This window comes from Symsagittifera roscoffensis, chromosome 7 (genome assembly GCF_963678635.1).
Source record: "Symsagittifera roscoffensis chromosome 7, txSymRosc1.1, whole genome shotgun sequence".
Classification (NCBI taxonomy): Eukaryota; Metazoa; Xenacoelomorpha; order Acoela; family Convolutidae; genus Symsagittifera; species Symsagittifera roscoffensis.
In genome coordinates, this window is record NC_087068.1 from 11,797,016 (window position 1) to 11,803,324 (window position 6,309).

A 6,309-nucleotide genomic window follows, 5' to 3' on the forward strand; every position below is an offset into this window, starting at 1 on the left:
CTTTAAACAAGCGGTTGATCCCCTAATTAAGCAGAGAGAATATGTTTCAGCGTTAAGTCCACTTTTTTGAAAAATTGAAAAGTACGCATTTCCGTATCAGTACAATATATATGATTGAAAATATTAGAACAGGTAGATCCATTTAAAACAGGTAGATTTATGGGTGGCTAGTGGTAGTAAATTTACAAGCGGTCTTGGAGCAGATGTGAGAAACGGATACACCTAGGCTCAACAAAACTTTTTTCACAGTGTAATTTGGATGAGATTTGAATTTAAATTTGAATTTTCTTCTTTTATGTTAATTTTAAGATTCATCAGCAGAATAAAACAATTACCCATTGACTCAGTTTTCTACAATTGGTTTTATTTTATTAAAAATTAAATCATTATAATGTTTCTAATTCGCTAATTCGAAAAGTTTTAACGTCCAGTGTTTTACAGAGTTATAAAAATTGAAAAACATTACGTAGTCAACATGTGCACTGGATTGGTGTACAGTTTTGTGTCTGTATGTGACTAGAATGCAGTGCTAAGTTTTTACACTGTGAAAAATTTGTCGGAACGATCAAAGATAATGAATGAACAAAAGAAGAACAAAGGGAGCAACCTTATTGTTGAATCAGCTTACAGTTCACAAAATGCACAGTAAGGGCCTCGTAATGACTGTTTAAATTATTTTTTGTAAATTTCTTGTAGCTCATTGACTTTTTTCTCAGGCTTTTTTTTATTTTCAGATATCTTCAGCAAAAATATCTTAAGTTTTGATATCTTCAGCAAAAATTACAGCTTAGGTGGCTATATGTTTTTGTTTATATCCTCTAGTGAGTTTAGTGTAGAGCTGATTTTTATTTGTTCTAGGTTTATTTTATCTCGCGAATAACTCGTTACTTAATATTTTAAATGTTTCAAGTGTCAATCAACAAAGTTAAAAATTTATTTAGTTCTTGTCATTTTTGTAGTGTTTTTAAGCAAAAAAATCTTTAAAACTGTTCATGCTCAGCATAAGTTTTTTTGCGGTGTGTTATTTTTACTTTTTTTTTAAATCATTTATAAAAAAGATTAGACGAGCAGGAAAGCAAATTAGCTCTTTAGTTATTGAAGTACTCGATAATAAATAAGCATTGAGTTTGACTGAAAAAAATTAATCTCCGTTTTTAATCAATAAAAATCTATTAATCCCGTATTATCCAACTGGGCTGGTATCAGCAAAAAAGTGTCCACTACAAAAGATTACTCTTAGAGTTTGAAGAGCCATATATTATAAACTGTTTATTTGAGAACCCGACTTCAAGGTTTGATGGGCCATTTTTCCCGTTGAGCTCAGTAGGACGATTGTAAGTTGGCTATATTTTAAGCAAACTTTTTGAGTTTTGTTGCTTCGATTGTCAGTTGGCTATTTTTTAAACAATTTTTTGAATTTTGTTGTTCAATGCTTTTTTCTAAATTACAGCAACGCCTTGATCTCAAATAAGAAATAATAAACAAGGATAACTGGTTACTGTGCAAGTAGCACAGAATAATCCTACCATAGTAGAAAAAACACGACAAAGTTTTTTCAAATTATTGTTTTTTTTCCGGCCTGGTGTAAAAAAAGGAGCCGAACAAATAAACTGAGGGTTAGGGATATTTGACAATCATTTTAAAGAAGCAAATTGAAAAACAATTTTTGTGGAAAAATGACTAGAAAAAATAAAATCGGAATCATAAAAAATATTTCCAAAATTTTTTAATTTAATAGTTTGTTGAGTTTTTGAAAAATTTGATTTAATTACTCAAAAAAGGCACTAAAATACTTAAAATTAACTAACGTTTTCAAATAAAATTAAGTTTTAACGCTTCAAATTAAGCTATTGCCTTGCAAGCTTTTAAGCAATTAAAATAAGACTGCTCGCTCGCTTTATTCGCTCGAAATATGACGGAAAATCAGAAATTTCAAACACTGTTTTTTTTCGACATTTAAAATTTTTTTATGTTGTTGAATCCCGACTGTCAGGGCTTTCGTATGATATATCGCTCAATCCAGTACGATGATTATATGTGGTACCTGAATTTGCGCGGAAAACAAAAGGAAAGAAAAAAACTAAACCCACCTGAGTACAACGATCCTCCTCATTTTCAATGGTCGGAACAATAAACAACGGTTGCTTTTCGTAATACTTGAATGGTTGAGATTAAGAGATAGACGCTGGACTAAATTATGCGCGCTTTTTTGTGATCATTACGTAATCGCAATTTTTTCAGCGCAATAGACTTGATCTTAATTCGCAAGCAGTCACATTCAATCCAAACTCGAGTTAGGCAATCTACATGGCACCAAAAATTCTTTATTAAACCCATTTATTTATTTTTTCTATTTTTGGAAAAAATTTTCAAACATAAATCTAGGTTTTCAAATTGCAGTGTACCCTCTGTGAAATTAGGTTTATTTAATAGAAATTGTAAAATCTTAGGCCATAGCCGAGAAAAAAATTGATTTTACGGAACTCGATGATTGACAGTGTAAGGTTCTTAGCTTTAGTGTTTGATGCCAAATTGGGACCAGGAAAATTGACTTTCTGCAGCCGAAAATCTATATTTTGCCAAATATTTGAGTCGCGCAAAGTCGCAACATACTTGAAAAAGGTTGCGCAATGTCGCAACATGGGTTGTGCGGAGTCGCAATATGAGTCGCGCATTATAAAAAACTTCAAGCCGTTTCAGTAAAGGAATTTTCGTCGGACTCTGTTTGCTCGCAAAAGCGCAGTATAAATGGAAATCGGCCAATAGTTAACCTCTATCGATGTAGTCGAAATTTTTTACCGGTCGAACACAAATTTTCTCGAAAAATTTTCTCGGTTAAGCGAGTTCGAATTGTTTTTTTTTCTCGGTCGAGTGTTATTTGGGTTTATAAAAAAACTTCTTGGTTAAACTCAAGGTGCGATAAGGCGCAGAAAAACATCTTAGTCTTAAGAAGTTGCAATTTTGCTTTTAAGAGTTGCGCAAAGTCGCAACATATCTTTTTGGGTCGCACAAAATGGCGTAAAACCCTTTGGCCTAAAACGCAACATATCATTTTTGGTTCGAGCAAAATCCCAAATATGTTTTTTGGTTCGAGCAAAGTTCCAAATATGTTTTTGGTTCGAGCAAAGTCCCAAATATGTTTTTTGGTTTGCGCAAAGTCGCACAAAACTCTTTCGGTTGCACAAAGTTGCAAGATAACCATTTTGAGTCGCATTGTTCTACGAACTCGGCCCGGGTAGGGAAGCACCCTTTTTCAATTCATCCCTGTAACGTTGGCCGGAAATCAAACAATGATGGAACTCAAAACTTAGCCCTTTAATGCTCGACTAGCCTCAGATATAATCTTTTATACATTATATTGAATTATCAGAACCGTAGCAAAAACAACGTGGTCCTTCAAAATTGTGGTAGAGGCATTGAAAAGATGTGAGACCAATTTGAAAAAAGTTTCCAATTTATGCCAGACAACCGATTGGCTGTGTCTATTCTTGGCTATTTCCACGTTACCACCACCTTTGAATTTATATTTCGGAAACTCGTTTAACATGGTCATATTGCAATGAAAATTGTCATGGTTAGCAAACCAACAATTGAGTGCAGATTCTGAAAATTTCAAAAAATAAAAATGAAAAAACTTGAAAAATTGAAAAGTGGAGGCTGGAAAATAGTCTTTATATTCCCGGTTAATATTAACAAATGAGTCAGTTGCCAAATACTAAAACGATTTGCTATTGGTGTGTTGGATCCATCAGAAATTTAGATGAAGCTTTTTTTGAGGCAACAAAAGATTTTGATAGCCGAAACCTCACTTGAGTATTCCAAAATACTGTTTATAAATTTCTGGATTGATAGTGAATTAAGAACAACTAGCTCAAATGATTCAGTTTATTCATTGCAGATTTTGCCGAAGTCCTGAAAATTGAAAACATAAAACTGCCAAATTAAGACCAATTTTTTCATCATACAGTTTTTATCAGAATCAAAATCAGTATAAACTGAGATCAAGTCCTATCATGTCTTTCAATTGACGAAAATAGGTTCTATTGGACTGATCAGTTCATTTTAGCACAAAGCACAACCATAGACTCGATAAAAGCTTTTGATACAATCAACCCTGGCTTTTTGCTGGATAAATGCGATTCAATGGAGTTAAAGAGCCCAATTAAATTTGATGAATTCATAATCATAATTAGCAAACAGAAAACACCATATATAATCATCTCGAGAAAAATATTGAAAATTAGGTGAATAACTTATAATGTCTCACAGGTACCACTTTTGAGGCCACTTCTATTTATCTTAAAGATAGATATGTAGAATTTTCTAATGATACCACAATCAAGGGTGAAAAAAATTGACGTTTTCAAATGACTCGGAATAATTAAAGATGTAAAACTAACCATCCGAACATCACATCACTTCGCTGCAAAACTTACATCAGTACTATGAGCTATTGATAGCCAATCTGGTCGATCTTAAAAATGGATTCCTCCATTACGCATCAACAAAAAATACAAAACTGAAGCACCTAGAAGAGCTTTTGAAACGCCTGATAAAAGTTTTATGATACAACAAGAAAATTGAATTAAAATAACACATAAATCAACCGTTTAACAAACTATTTTTGATTTTTTAATTCCATACTCAAGAGTAGCTATGAGTTTCCTGCAAAGTAAATTGGAGAAAAAATCAATCTGATTTTCACAACAAGTAACTACTGAAACAAGGCAAAAAATTCACATAAAAGAAGAATGACGATATTTGTTCCAATTCACTTGAAAATGGCTTAAATACGCTCAATAACTGCTGAAACTTGTATACTTCTGAGCAGTTTGCACTTTTCACCATAATTTAAAAATTCAATAAAACTTATTAACATAAATTAACCATTCAATTATTGGATAACTATATTCAAACTATTTTCGACCTGATGAATAAGGTGTTTTTGTACTTGAATTTTTGTGTGTCTGGAACTGCATATTTCAATGTTTTTTGCTAAGATTCTATATTTCTTCTTCTATATACTTCTATATTTGCAAACGGTTATATTGTCTCTCTTTTTATCTTATGTGAGCAAGTCGAGGTCCCTTTTTTCCATAATACAAGTGTATCAAAATTTAGCGTGTTTCGATTATAGCTCTGATGCGCCTAAAAACTGGCTAGATTCAGTCTTATGGCGCCCTCGCAAATGATGGTTTTGTTAAAGAGCTCTCTAATGGGAATTTTGTCTGCGCAATAACTTCAGTTGGAAGCAGTTTTTTATCGTATGGTTAAATTTAAATGGTAATCCTCATAAATATTAACTGCTGTCTTGATAGCTTGCTTGGCTAATGTATTGGTTGCAACGATGCCTTGATTTTACATTAAAAGTTGCGAAGAAATGTTTTTTTTTCGCGCAGTAAATTTTAGGTAGATTTTCTGCACAGAGGTTATTTCGATTTTTATCTTTTTTTTTTCGAATTTTTCTGTACTCCGTTTTATTGGCATTTACAGATGCTATCGAAGTTTCGCAGTAAAGTTTTAAAAGTCAAATCAAAAATTTAAGTCAACCATTATGAAACAAGAAAAACTAAATATGCTAAGCGATCTGATAATTTAAAACTGAAAAAAAAATTTGATGTTTTGAAGAACATTTTTTCTCCTTTTAGTCTTTCAACATTTTTGGTCCAAATCTTGTTTTTTTTTGGTTGTGGAAACGGTTGAATTTTTGCACTAGCATTAACAAATCGGAATGAGGGGTAACTTTTTGAGTTGCAGGTAGCTCAAAATTTTTTGTCAATTTCATTTTTGGTTCAGCGTTCGCCTGTCAAAATGTTGTCGCTTTAGGTGGGGCTCGATGAAGCACTTTGAATGTTAATTTAAGGTTTCGGTTGTGTTTCTCGGAACTTCTTGCTTAAATTGAACGTCATTCGAGGCAAACACATGGTGTTTTTCAGAAATAGTTTTTCAATATAGATTTTTTTCGGTACTCTGGCTTGCGCCCCATTTTTTTTTGAAAGGCATAATATGATTTACGAAGCTCCTCTTCGCCTCTGTTTTCAAACTATTGTTTTGTTCGATCAAAAAATGAAACGAAACCATTTCACTGATAAGATAAATAATCCACAAAACTGTTTCTTTAAATGTAATTCATCAACAACTTATGAAGTAAGAATCTCCGCTAAAGAATGGCTTGATCGTGTTTCCGTTTACATATTACCATTTTATGAAATTTTTGCTGCCAAATCAATTTTATTTTTACTGCTCGATAAGAATTGCTTATTACAACAATCTTTTGACGATCGCAAGTTTTTACGTTTGTTTAGAAAC